This window comes from Sardina pilchardus, chromosome 8 (assembly GCF_963854185.1).
Source record: "Sardina pilchardus chromosome 8, fSarPil1.1, whole genome shotgun sequence".
Taxonomy (NCBI): Eukaryota; Metazoa; Chordata; class Actinopteri; order Clupeiformes; family Clupeidae; genus Sardina; species Sardina pilchardus.
In genome coordinates, this window is record NC_085001.1 from 29,539,516 (window position 1) to 29,554,250 (window position 14,735).

General features: G+C 42.3%; 1 long non-coding RNA gene across 1 annotated transcript; it reads left to right on the plus strand.

Annotated features, from left to right (window-relative positions):
* Window positions 1-11,836: 11,836 nt before the first annotated feature.
* On the plus strand, window positions 11,837-12,787 carry LOC134089640 (uncharacterized). The gene is made up of 3 exons (XR_009940094.1): window positions 11,837-11,886; window positions 12,008-12,139; window positions 12,369-12,787. It is a non-coding gene; the product is annotated as an uncharacterized LOC134089640 (long non-coding RNA).
* Window positions 12,788-14,735: the final 1,948 nt, after the last annotated feature.

Genomic DNA, 14,735 nt, shown 5'->3' on the forward strand with positions numbered 1-14,735 from the left:
GTTGAGTTGAGGAGCAGAGGTGAGGTTGAGTTAGAACAACTGTGTGTGTGTGTGTGTGTGTGTGTGTGTGTGTGTACCGCCAGTGTCAATATCTGAACAATGAATCAGAACAAGCCCTGATATGCCAATCCCTTCCAGGAAACACACACACACTGGCATGGTGAGCCTGATCTACATGCACATAGGCTACTGTATGGGAATATGGGGGTGGAAATCCTGTTGAGGTCTCCTGTTTGTGTATACACCATCAGTTTTGGGAAAAGTTTGGAAGTATCTTAGAAAGAGACACACACACACATACACATATAAAGTACACAGACATGCCCCCCGGGAGTGATTTGACATGGTGAGGTGATAGAGCAGCTACTGCCCGTTGTGTCACAGAGGAGATCGTTGGCATTTGAATGATGGCGCTGATCCAGTGCACATTCCTGCAAACTCTCCACTAAAGAGCTCATGAATAGCTTTGGTTTAGCAAGTGTGTTTAACAAACTCTTCATCAAATCTTACAGGGATAAGTTTGGTTTAGCATGTGTTTAGTAAACTTGCTGAAAAGGACGTGCACAGTTTGCGTGACGTGATTGGCGGGTGGCCAGCTTGTGGTCTGCTTGAGAATGTGCCAAGAACTCCTGCTGTGTGTGTGTGTGTGTGTGTGTATGTGAGTCAGGTGAGACTTGGCCAACGGTAGGCGCATATGATTACTGATTGCACCTGTCGCTCTCTCATACAATGAGCTGGTGATCGTATTCATGCTAAGTTGTGTTTGTTTGTTTGTGTGTGTATGGTGTGTGTGTATGGGGTGTGTGTGTGTGTGTGTGTGTGTGTGTGTGTGTGTGTGTGTGTGTGTGTGTGTGTGTGTGTGTATGGGGGGAGTCTAGAACAAGACAGGAAATAAGGAAGCAGATGGTCACGTGAAACTGGTGACTGTTTTGATGCGCAAATCAGTGCTGGAAGCTCAGGTGAATTGCAGGTGTCTGTTTTGGTGTGCCTATCTGAAGCGTTGAGGCAATTTCTGCCGTTCCTTCTTCTCATATATCAACTGAAAACAAAAAGCCAAATGTGTTTACTGTGATTGGCTAGGGGCACTGGTGTCTCTATTGCAACCTACTGTAGTTCAGAAATCCTACAGCTCTTTGCATTCTGAATGGAGTGACAGATGGCTAAAATAGAGCCCTAAAAGGGTACACCTGCTCAATGAGACTGACTTCTGTCATTCCCTTTAAAGGGATATTCCGCCATTTTTGGAAATACGCTCATTTTCCACCTCCCCTCGAGCAAAACAATCGATATTTACCTTGTTCCCGTGCATCCAGCCATTCTGTGAGTCTGGCAATACAACTTTTAGCTTCAGCCTAGCATAGATCATTGAATCGGATTAGACCATTAGCTGCTAGCTTCATGTTTAAAAGTGACTAAGATTTCTGGTAATTTTCCCATTTAAAACGTGTCTCCTCTCAAGTTAGAAAGTGCAATAAGACCAACTGAAAATGAAACCTGGCGTTTTTCTAGGCTGATTTGACATGGAACTACACTCTCATCTGGCGTAATAATCAAGGCAACTTGCAAACTACTGGCACTACTACTGCTTGTTGTCTATGGGGACTATTTTCAGATGCTGCGTACGATATCACTGCGCCTATGATACGTTTGCAAGTTGCCTTGATTATTAAGCCAGATGAGAGTGTAGTTCCATGTCAAATCAGCCTTGAAAAACGCCAGGTTTAATTTTCAGTTGGTCTTATTGCACTTTCTGACTTGAGAGGAGACACATTTTAAATGGGAAAATTACCAGAAATCTTAGTCACTTTTAAACATGAAGCTAGCAGGCGAGAAGCTAATGGTCTAATCCGATTCAATGATCTATGCTAGGCTGAAGCTAAAAGTTGTATCGCCAGACTCACAGAATGGCTGGATGAACGGGAACAAGGTAAATATCGATTGTTTTGCTCGAGGGGAGGTGGAAAATGAGCGTATTTCCAAAAATGGCGGAATATCCCTTTAAGAGCCAGCAGCGCAACATCATACAGCTTGTTGGTATTTTGACAGAGTCTGAAGGAACCTGTGTCATATAATCCAGGCTGCATTGTTAGCCTACATTGCGTGTTACATCAGCTAGCCTACATAACCTATTCTTATGCTCCATAGCCTACACATACATAGGCCTACTGTAATCGTGCCAAATGGTGATGGAGTATGCAGTTGAGTGGAGGACGTAGCCTACATTAAAGGGATAGTTCGGATTTTAAGACACGAAGTTGTATGGGTTCCCTGTCAGCAACGTAGTGCATCAGCACTGACTTACCCCCGACAGCGTCCTGTGAGCCGAGATCCAGCCGGTTTTTGATCGTTTTAGATGCCGGACTATTTTCTTCAGCAAGTTTCTGGGGTCACGAAAGTAAAGTGTTTTTCTTCTCAAAACCATATGCGTTCAACAGAGTGATATATTTGCACCACAAAAACGTTGTCCAGCTGTCAGTAGCGCGCAGTGATAGGAATCGCGAAAAATAAGTAAGTGATAACGAGGTTTGAATTTTTCCTGGACAACGTTTTTGTGGTGCAAATATATCACTCTGTTGAACGCATATGGTTTTGAGAAGAAAAACACTTTACTTTCGTGACCCCAGAAACTTGCCGGACTACTTTCTTCAGCATCAAAAACGATCTAAAACCGGCTGGATCTCGGCTCACAGGACGCTCTCGGGGGTAAGTCAGTGCTGATGCACTACGTTGCTGACAGGGAACCCATACAACTTCGTGTCTTAAAATCCGAACTATCCCTTTAAGAATATATAAGCTTTATTTGTATAGCATAGCCTGGCAAGCCAAACTATACATTAAATGTATAGTCTGGAGTTGGACCACTCACAGAGCTGAAGTAAGTAAGTAAGTAAGTAAGTAAGGTTTATTTATAGAGCACATTTAAAGAGACCCTATGCAACTTTTTCATAGTCATAAAATCGCTTAGAAATCGTTGTTTTGCTTGACTGACCAGTTTTATCGAAAATAGTAATAATTTCCTCCCACCCCCAGTGTCCCTATCCGCAATTGCAACCTTGCAGTTTGTTCAGGAGGCGATCGCTCCTTGTTTACATCTGGAAGGCTGAGACGCGTATGGAACAAGAAGAACCACGCTTGCAATTTATATATTTATATATAGCCTATATATGTATAATATACACGCTAAAGCTGTCGGGGAAGCTCTGCAGAGAAATATGCAAGCATAAAACGAGCGAAAACGAAAACGAAAACGGAGATGAAATCGGCAATCCTGCATAGTTTCTCTTTAACCACAGCTCACACTGTCCAAAGTGCTGTACAAAGTGCATAATAACAAACAATAAAATAGGATAAAATAGATAAGCAAATAAATACATATACAGAACAGTGATTTAGGCTGAGATGGCATCAACAGACAACACTTAATTACAGACATAACAGGGTAGACAATTAATGCACAGGGAAGGCCAATGTAAAAAGGTGTGTTTTAAGCCTGGATTTCAAAAGGGTTATTGAGGGGGCATTTCTGATGTCAAGTGGCAGTTGGTTCCACAGCTGGGGGCCAGCAACAGAAATGGCTCTGTCACCTTTTTGGGACGTGGAGGAGGCCTTGGCTGGAGGATCTGAGGGACCTGGGGGCTACATGATGAATGATGTAAGCTATGTAGCTGGGTGCCAGGCCATGAAGAGCCTTAAAAACCAGAAGCAGTGTTTTGAATTGTATCCTTGACTGGACTGGGAGCCAGTGAAGCCTGTGGGTGGGATGAATCGTCGTCTTTCAAACTGCCTCTGCACGTAATAGGCCAGCACTTGTGACCAATCGTAGCCGGTCGGCAAAACGGCAAATACATCCTTCTTTAAAACAAATGACTTGAGTGCTTGGGTGCAAGTCTAACTCTTCCAAAGTCGATGACAAAGCCGATTCAAATGAGCACGCTTTGTTAGCCTCATCCATCTTCGTTGTTCTCTATGGTTGTTCTGCTATCTCGCTGTCGCGCAGCTCTGTCGTCACCATGTTAAGGCGGGCTCAGGGACTCGGTACACAGATAGAGCGCTCTGATCGGACCGGCTGACTTGGTGCCGGACGCAGGATTGGCCTTAACGGTGTGACGCTAGACCATCCCGCTAGGCAAAAAAAAGAAAATTGCCGCTAGGGTGTGTCTAGATTTCTAGGCTATGTATAGCACCTTTCATACACAGATGCAGCTCAAAGTGCTTTATTTTAAGCATTTAGCACAATAGTAGAGAGGCATATCGGGCAACACTGATAAGGAGATGATTGCTGAATGTGACAAAAAATGTTAAGGGCTTGAAATCGTGTATGACTGTGCCTTAAGCTCCCTATAGACCTCTGAAGTTCGCCTACAAAAAGGATCCAAAGCTGCCATCTTTGCCCATATAAGGAGATGTGGGAGTTAATTGAAGCTAACTGCCTATGGCAAGTTGCATGGTAAGTTAGCTCTGGGGTAGCAAAGATCAAAGTGTGCCGTCTTCACCTACCGAAGATCACAGTATCCACTAGACGGCAGTGGACAAAACTGTGTAGTGAAAAACGTCTGCATTTCCCATGTCATCATCCCCGCGAGAGTTTAACAGGTGCGATAATTGAAAATCCCCATGTTATTTTCCCATAGAAAAAATCTCAAGATACCGGATCTCCTTATTTGGGCAAAGATGTTTTTTTTTACAAAAAAGTTTTTTCAGGCTTTTTTGTAGGCGAACTTCAGAGGTCTATTGGCTTGAAATCGCATATGATCGCTGATTGTGCCTAAGCTCCAAATAATACTATAACTGCACAGGATTCAAACCCTGGATCCTTTGCATGATAAAGAGATGATATAATACAACTTTATTGTCAGTCAGGGCTGAATTGTTTTGTTCCTGGCTGGCTCATTTCTTAAAGTTGACAAATGGGGGTTTTCCAAAGTAATTTTCTCTTTCCACTTCAGTGTTAATAATGAGAGCATTTTAATCACACCATTCAACTGACCGATCCACGTTGCCCAGGCACAGTCATCATATTATGGTTGACAGGGTCAATAGAGTGAAGTCATCTGAATATTTTAACAGAAACTGGTTTGGCAAGCTAGTGGCTCCAACATTGGTTGTATTTGTGCCAGCACGCGACATTGGGAAATAATGTTCCAGTCCTTTTAAACCTTTCAGGTGACTTAAATGGATCTTTTGAGGAGTAATTAAGAGCTTGGCAAAGTAAAATGAAGGAGGGTACAAATTAAGTCTATATTAAAGAGTCACTTCACCCCATAACTCCACCCACTTCACATTTCTGAAAACGGCTTTGAAAATGGGCGAGACGTTTTGTAATTTGGAGAGAGAGTGCAGCACTGCTGCAACCAATCAACCATGGTGATTTCGTGTCAATCTGGGAATGAGTGCTGCAGACATGGCTTATCACAGGTAGGCTAATCAGGGCAGCAGGTGTTGGGGCGTTTCAGTCCTAATTTGTAACGACCCGGTGACGTAGTGTCGGACTAGAAGTACAGGACAACGTCAGCATTCCAATAGTATTTTGGACCAACATGCCATGGCATGTTTTCAAACGGTAGTATGCGCGAGAGAGCAATATCTCCAATACAAAATCAGACGAAATGTTACTTTTGTCGAGAAACACGATTTTTGTCTATTAACCCTGGTAATAGTACAGTTCACCACTTATGAGTATTTTCAATCAATCAACAGCTCAAAAAACCTATTTTAGGGTGCAGTGACCCTTTAAGGGCTTTTTGCATAGCTTCAGGGACAAGGGAATGTAACTACATTTTCAGCTCAAGATAACAACATGTATTATCAGTATAGGGAGCAAACGTCATTCACAGCAGACCTGATTGATTTAATGCATGGTCAATGCTGGGAATCAAATGCTTCTCAAACTCCCAGAGTTTCTTGTCCTCGAGCAGCTGGTCTTTGGAGAGGTGTCCTTGCAGGGGAACCCTTACATGGATGATGCGGCAGACATCGAACGGGACAGCGACAACAGGTCCAAACTGCTTCAGTGTGGTGTGGACCGAGGTCTGCTCCACTCTCCGGGGGTCAATCAGCAGCTTGGTGGGGTTGAACACGCCCTTCCTGTCTGGCTCTCGGTAGATGTGCTCCAGGATGTTCACACCAGGCACGCGTCTCCACTGAGGCAGACGAAATCGCCCACTGTCTTCAAACTGCGTTTTGGGGAAGATGTGGTTCTCGATCCTGAAGACCCCTGCATTGGGATGTTGCTGCTGCAATGTATCCATTAGCTTGTCCAGTTTACCATGTTTGTAAGGCATAATGATCTCATCAATGTCATGCAGCAGGAGGTACTTTGACTGGTACATGTATCTGCATATACATTCATTCAGAGTGGTCAGCTGTCCGTAATAATGAATGTCACCATGGTGCAGGTCATACTTCCACCCAATAGAGGGCGTTAGGAACTTGTCTATTGGCCAAGGTACAACCTCCAACATACCCTCTCTCCTGTAGTACGTGAGGACTTTATCAACATCTGGGCCACAGCTGGTGTTGTAGATGACAACCCTCTGAACCCCAATCATTTTATATACCTCCATGGTTTGTGCAAACTGGAGAGCATTATTGTAGTCCCCAAACAGGTTGGATATGCATATGGTGAAGTTGTACCTAAATGATTCTTTTACCTTCTGGTTTTGGATTGATAAAAATGTCAAATTGCCACTTTTTTGGGGATCGGTTGTTATACTGACATATGAAGCTTGCTGTGATGTTGTAGTACAAAACACATCTGAAGTGTGAAAAGGAAAGCCAAAGTGGTCGCTGTGTACGTCGACTTTGGCCTGTGAGGTCGTGCACTGACTAGCCTTAGCGTTTGAACTAGCATTAGCATCAGTGCTAGCACTACCAAAAACTATAGCGTTAGCATCATCGTTGGCACACAGGACGCAGTAGAGCGGCTGCAGCTCCTGCCTGCAGATGATGCTGATGACCCGGATGGCCCCACCCAGTCTGTGGTCCTTAAACGCAGACACCATGAAGTGTTTGGAGCCTGGGATGGGGGTGATGGTCTCCGTGGGTGCCCGTTGCCATGGTAGCAGTGTAGGGTCTGTCTGCGGTTCAGGCTCAGCGGAGGGTCTTTCGCTTCTGGTCCGGCTCACCAGGCGTATCACGTGCTCCCACCTCAGTATCAGGAGGAGGGTAAACATGGTGATCCCAACCAGCAGCGCCAGCTTCTTCTGCATCACGTCTGTTCAGTCCACTGGGATTCAGCATCTACAGTCTACACTAACAAGGAGGACAGCACGACACATAAGGGGCCCATTAGTAATATGTAGAGGATAAAGTTAAGTAAGGGATAATGTATTACCCACCGGTCATTATCGGAAATTATGTCACGACAGGGTGGTATGTGGTCCCCATTTAGCCCATGGAGGGATGAGATCTACATGTATCTCATGAAATTATATTAGATATATCAATAACTCATAAATACAGTAATTGTGGTCAATGATTGCATCCAAATATAACCAGTGTTTTTGAAAAACTGGGCCCTGGAGTCGAGCCTGACACTTATCAGCCAATAAAAATATTTTTTAAAAAAGAAAGAAAGGGGCTACACTAGCCTGACGAGCCAGACCCACATCAAGATGTAGGGTCTGGACACTCACCGTAGACAGGGCTCAATCGGAGGGGTGGGATAAACAATTGTCTCAGCTTCCTGGCTCAATGGATCGTGCCTAGACTGCCCCGCCAGCCAAATTACATTTGCTGCCGCTAGGGGCGTCTAGATTTCTAGGCTAGGGCTACACAATAGCCAATCGGAAAATAGCACTTTTGTATCAGGGTAGGATTTAACACGACAACAAATGAAAACAGCATCCTGAAATTGTTCACAATTCGGCTTCATTTTCCGAACGTTTCGTTCACCCACAGAGGAAACCACTGGAGCTCCGAAAACAGAGTGAGTAATCTAATGTGGCAGCCGTGCCCTACTGGTTAGGGCTTCGAGCTTGTAACCGGAGGGTTGCCGTTTCGATCCCCGACCAGTCCACAGCTGAAGCGCCCTTGAGCAAGGTACCTAAACCCTCACTGCTCCCCGAGCGCCGCAGTGGAGTAGGCAGCTCACTGCTCTGGGTTAGTGTGTGATTCACCTCACTGTGTGTTCACTAATTGGGTTAAATGCAGAAACTGAATTTCCCTCACGGGATCAAAAAAGTATATATACTTATACTTAATAATGTTACAACAAATTCACAACTTGTTTGACACAAACAATGATAACTTCACTGTTGTTAGAGAATATTTCCCATATAATTAGCATCAGTCTTTCATGTAACTTAGTCGACAGTTTAAGGTGCTGTGTCCACCAAACGCGTTTTTTACAGCCAGAGCGCCCATAACCTCCTCCTCTCGGCGCTTCGATAAGTGTTTATTGTTGCTAAGTTACCAAAACCAGAGACGGTTTATAACGAGAAGTGCCATTGACGAGCCCGGCGCTGTTCTAAAAGTTGAACAGATTTCAACTTTGAGCGCTCTGAGCGCTGCGACAAAAAACGGTCGGCTGTGAGCGCTGAGCTACATAGAATTTACATTGAAAATTGTCGCCGTCGGCGCAAAAAACGCGTTTGGTGGACACAGCACCTAACAGCCTGTTCACTGACTACACCTGCTTAGAACAAGTCGCCTATTTGGCCTAGGCATATTTTCATTATCACGCGATGGCTGACATATTGTCAAATTATAAACATCTCTCTCTATCTCCAAATAAGGCTAAATAATTTTATTAACACTGAACAAATTAAAGTGTATTGCATAGTTGATTTTATAGGTCACTTTTAAAATCATGGCACGCTTGTCTCTGGATGTAGCCTGGAAAATCCAGATGCCTGGAAATCTTTCAGATTAAGGGTCTGGCCACGAATAATGTAATGGACCAAGTCGATGGGCAGCACCAAGCATGCATTTGAAAATCTTACTGCATGCAATTGGATAACACTATGACCAATGTTTACTCTGACTGATTCTGGACTTCGATGCAATTGGATAACACTACGACCAATGTTTACTGATTTAAAAAGTTGTAGTAGCGCTGTCGTCATCAGTTTAACTCGCCCCTGGCCCACCTATATCAGATACACCGATTTGATTGGTTACCCCAGATGGTTGGGGTAAACAAAACGTGCATCATTGCTCGTTGCCAGAGTATCTTGCGGATACCATTCAAATTGTGCTCTCGCAAGAACTCTGGATTTCCAGGGTACACGGGATGGGACATTGTCCTCAATCATGACCCTGAAAATGCCTGGGCTTGAGCTGAACTGTTTCAAATGGGAGCCAACACCACTAATGATAAAGGAGTCCAACAAACAAATAAACACATACAGTGCCTATAGAAAGTCATCATACCCTTTTGAAATAGCTACTTTTTTTGTCTCACAGCCTGAAATCAAAACCCATTTTTTTTAAAAAATATTTTCCAGTTTTATTTACAAATCTAGCTGTACAACATCAAAATAATGAAAAAAAAGTCAACAGTTCTGAAAAACTAGAATGACAGGGTTGGAAAAGTCATCATACCCCTGACTTAATACTTTGTAGAGCTTACTTTTTCTTTCATTACAGCCATCAATCTGTTTGGATGTCTCTATTATAGCTTTGCAAACCTAGATTGGAGAATATTAGCCCAATTTTCTATGCAGAATTGTTCAAATTTTTTCCATTATTCTGATGTTGCACAGCTAAATTTGTAAATAAAACTGGAAAAGGTTTTTTTTTTTTTAAAAAAATGGGTTTTGATTTCAGGCTGTGAGAAAAAAAAGTAACTATTTTAAAGGGATATTCCGCCATTTTTGGAAATACGCTCATTTTCCACCTCCCCTCGAGCAAAACAATCGATATTTACCTTGTTCCCGTTCATCCAGCCATTCTGTGAGTCTGGCGATACAACTTTTAGCTTCAGCCTTCTGGTAATTTTCTCATTTAAAACGTGTCTCCTCTCAAGTTAGAAAGTGCAATAAGACCAGCTGAAAATGAAACCTGGCGTTTTTCTAGGCTGATTTGACATGGAACTACACTCTCATCTGGCGTAAGAATCAAGGCAACTTGCACACTACTGGCACTACTACTGCTTGTTGTCTATGGGGACTATTTTCAGATGCTGCGTACACTGTTAAATATTACTGTGATTTCACAATACCTTACAGTATTATTTCACAGTAAATTACTGTACTCAAACATTTACTGTAAAATCACAGTAGCTCTATCACATTACAGCACCTTGTTGTGAAATTTGAATTGCACTTGAACCGCACAGCATTGTGGGGCGATTTCTAACGTTCCCCCCTCCCACCCGCACCTGCTGCCACCCTCAACTGAATTTTCAACTCAGCCGTCCACCAGTGACTTCAATCACTTTTCTGCATGTGTAAGCTGTACAAACTCTGCCATCATATCCAAGGTAAGAAGTACAGTGCTTTTGTATGTTATTTAGAAACGGGAATTTAATTTTAAAAAACATATTGGTGTTATACTGTAATGTTTACCAAAACCCGTTGTGTTAGAAGTGGCTGGCTAGCCATTAGCTGCTAGCTAGCGAGCTAAGAATCGCTAACATTTGCAGAGTTAGCTTTTTCAATAGCTAACTTCACGATTATGTGCAATATCTGGAATGGTAGTTAATATCATATCCAACAATACGTCTGTGTAAGATGTCGTTGTGAATGTAGTTTTAGTTTGAATGAAATATCAGGCGCAAGTAACGTTTACGTTAGCAGCTAGCTATCTTTAAAGTGGCTGATTGTAGCCATGCAGGCTAGCTGCTAACATTAAGTTAACATTGCAGACACAGATGAGAGTTGTTAATGTTACTTTCCTAACTAACGTGACTTTTAAGAATTGTCATGGGACATAGGCTTAGGTAGATAACTTAATTTAAATTTGATATACAGTAGTGCCGATACAAAGGGAAAGAGGACCAGTAAAACTAATGAATGTAGTAATTTATCTCCCACCTTAACCTTAACTAAACTGCAGTTTAGTATGGCCATTGTCATTAACAGACGTGTCAAGGATGTGAATGGGGGTATGATGCACTTTAGGTTGTGAAGGGTAGGCTTCATGTTCTTAATTTCATAGCCCTTATTTATCCCTTGTTTGATATACCTAATCTGCGCCGAACTATGTGTTTATTTAAAATGCATATGAGTGTAGTAGTGCTTCAGTGATGATCTTTTTATCTTCTGTGTGTTTTGCAACTTATTAATCTTAGTCTCCCTCTGTTCCCTCTGTTTACAGACATTGCATTGTGAGGACTGGTGCCCTGGGAACACTGAGCGCATTCTCGAAAATTCCAAATTTGTGCCACTTCCATACGAAGACAGCCCAGAATAATGTAGGTCCGGCCCTGCACACATTCACATACAAAAAATGTACAGAATTACATATAGCATTATGATGTGTGCATTTATTTGTACGTTTATCCCCTCTCTTCCTTGTCTGTTTGTTATGATTGTGTAGTGGGCTCCATCAACCATCCCGGGTAAAGTCGGTCTGTCCTGATTGCACTACTTACTAATTGATGACGTCTAGAAGCCATAGCTGCTTCCCTCAACGTGGCGTAAGTGTTAATGTGTTTTGAATGTATTTATTGGTACCATTGTGACTGCTCTACTGTGAATGAATGCAGCTACTTAAAATACCATACTCTTGAAATATCCATGTTTACCATTGTGTTGGTGGTAATGTAAAGTGTTGTGAATATCTGCCAAACTGATCATATTCATTATTTCAAGTGTATTGTATAGAATGCATACTTATGTTAAATCCTATCTTTTATTGACAGAGCCCTCACAAATAAACTGATACGAGGAATTAACATACAGTAGATGGTGATGGTGGTGGTGGCAAGGGTGCCTTCACAAGGTAATTATAATATCTGTTTGTACATTTCATTGACTTGTCTTACTTATTTTTTAATGCTTCATTTTTTTAAATCTTGCTCAACCATGACAAGGTGTATGACAATTGCTGTTTTATTTTTTAGGTGCCATGTCACAATCTCAGTGTGGAGCCAAAGGCTGCTATTGCAAGTCAGGTGGGGGACGATCGATGTAAGGCATCAGAAAGGTGGTGTACGTACAAAGGCTGGAGCTGCTGGAGACAGTGTTGCACTTAGGTATGATATCACACAGATATACTATTGCTCAGAACTGTGGGGTCACTTTGAAATATCCTTCCTATCAAAAGAAAAGCACCCGACATCTGCATTACTTATACTGTAACTATTGCATCTGACTTATAGGTTGCTAATGTGGGTATTTTTTTTATTTGTCACAAAAGATTACTAGTTTGAGTAGTTTGTATTAGTTATATTCATGGACAGGGCCTATTGTACTCTTTTACAGATACTTGATTTACTGCCGAAGGTACCATCAGAGCACCACCCTACCCCTGCAGGACCAGAAGAGGACGGACAGGGGGCCAACATTTTTTAACACTCTGACCATGGACTATTTAAACCATTGAGGTAACGCAGACGTCTAATCCCACTTGGCTAAAACAGAAGACTGAGGAGGAGTTTCTTTCCTCATGCCATTCGCATCCTGAGCACACATACTACATTACATGGACTTGCCATACTGCACTTACACACTGCACTATTTACCCCCTGACTCATTCCGTGTCAAATCAGACAAGGTTATGCTGCACCGTCTCAGGCCTGTACAATATTTTTTTGTTCAATCCTATGTCTTCATATTATAATGTTTGTATGGCCTGCTCAATGATTTTCATTGAAAAGTGTTCATTAAAAGTTCAAATGGTATTTTCTTTGTTGTTGCTTTTATTGACCAGATCCAAAACATGTTGGTATAGGTCAGGTAAATCACAAATCAAATGTTCAAATGTACAATATCTTTCACTGTAAATTCACAGCAAATTGCTGGCTACTGAGTTGCATTACTTTTACAGTAAAAATGAAAATATACAGTATGGTATTGTGATTATACACAACATGATACTGTAAATTTACTCCAAATTGCTGGCTACTAAATTGCATGACTTTTACAGTAAAAATTAAAATGTACAGTATGGTATTGTGATTATACACAACATGATGCTGTAAATTCACAGCAAATTGCTGGCTACTGAGTTGCATGACTTTTACAGTAAAACATGAAATTCACAGTAATTTACTGTGAGATTAGTACCAGTAAATTACTGTGAAAGTCATGCAATTAGTAGCCAGCAATTTACAGTAAATTCACAGTGAAACATTTTACAGTGTACGATATCACTACGCCTATGGTACGTTTGCAAGTTGCCTCGATTCTTACGCCAGATGAGAGTGTAGTTCCATGTCAAATCAGCCTAGAAAAACGCCAGGTTTCATTTTCAGTTGGTCTTATTGCACTTTCTAACTTGAGAGGAGACACGTTTTAAATGGGAAAATTACCAGAAATCTTAGTCACTTTTAAACATGAAGCTAGCAGGCGAGAAGCTAATGGTCTAATCCGATTCAATGATCTATGCTAGGCTGAAGCTAAAAGTTGTATCGCCAGACTCACAGAACGGCTGGATGAACGAGAACAAGGTAAATATCGATTGTTTTGCTCGAGGGGAGGTGGAAAATGAGCGTATTTCCAAAAATGGCGGAATATCCCTTTAAAAGGGTATGATGACTTTCTATAGGCACAAGGTTGTAGCAGCACAGCTATTACATGTACACTGAAGACAATGACCCCTTGACTGGAGCTAAGAATTTGTATATCAAATCTTTCATGACCAGATTTACCCCATCCAGCAGGTCTCAGGTCAGCCCATTGCCTCTGATGAAAAATGTAGGCAAATTGTATTAGATTAGATCATTCAACTTTTCTGTCTTTGTTACATAACACCAATAGACGGAAACGGCCTATGCTTCACTCATCCTAACATGATAACATCTATTCTAGTAGAAATGCAAAGTTTCTATAGCCCACCTGACCTGTGACATCCCTCTCTCCTCGTCGTGTTCGCATCACATTTCAGACGTCTCTTTCCACGCTCACGGGGCTATACTAATCTACCGGGCCCAGGCGTGTCGACGCTGCGCGGCCCCCTGAACTGGCTATACCAGAGGTGATAACAGCGCGCAGCTTATTGAAAAAAGTACTATGGCTGCATGCTTTTACGCCCTGGGGTCGGCAACCTGCGGCTCTGGAGCCGCATGCGGCTCTTTAGCGCAACCATGGTGGCTCCCTGAGCGTCTTCAAAAATGTATGAAAATGAATGGGGGGATTTTTGTTTGTTTGTTTTAATATGGTTTCTGTATCAGGACAAACATTCTTAACGTTTTCCAATGTTGTAAAAATGTGCATAATAAATATTAAAGTTCAACATTTCTGTCAACGAAGATTTGATAGCCTGCGACACACGTTTCAGGGCGGCGCCGTGCCATGCAGGTGGCTGTGGTTGTAAACAAACCGGCGGGTGTCAGCATGGCCATGGCATGGATCCCAAAGGGAAAAAGAGAAAGATAGCCGATGAGATCAGAGAATTTAAGGCAGAATGGACCGAATCATTTGCTTTCATTGCCATTGCGGAAGGATTGCCTGCATGTTTGCTTGCTTTGTAATGAGAAGTTGGCGAACAAAAAAAAGAGAGACATTTAGAAAGACATTTTCAGGGAAGGCATGCTACATTTGCAGCCGACTACCCAGTTGGGACTGAGAGAAAAAGTGCGATTGCAGTAGCCTACTTCTGGAGAAATTTTGTTGCAACCTGATAGATAT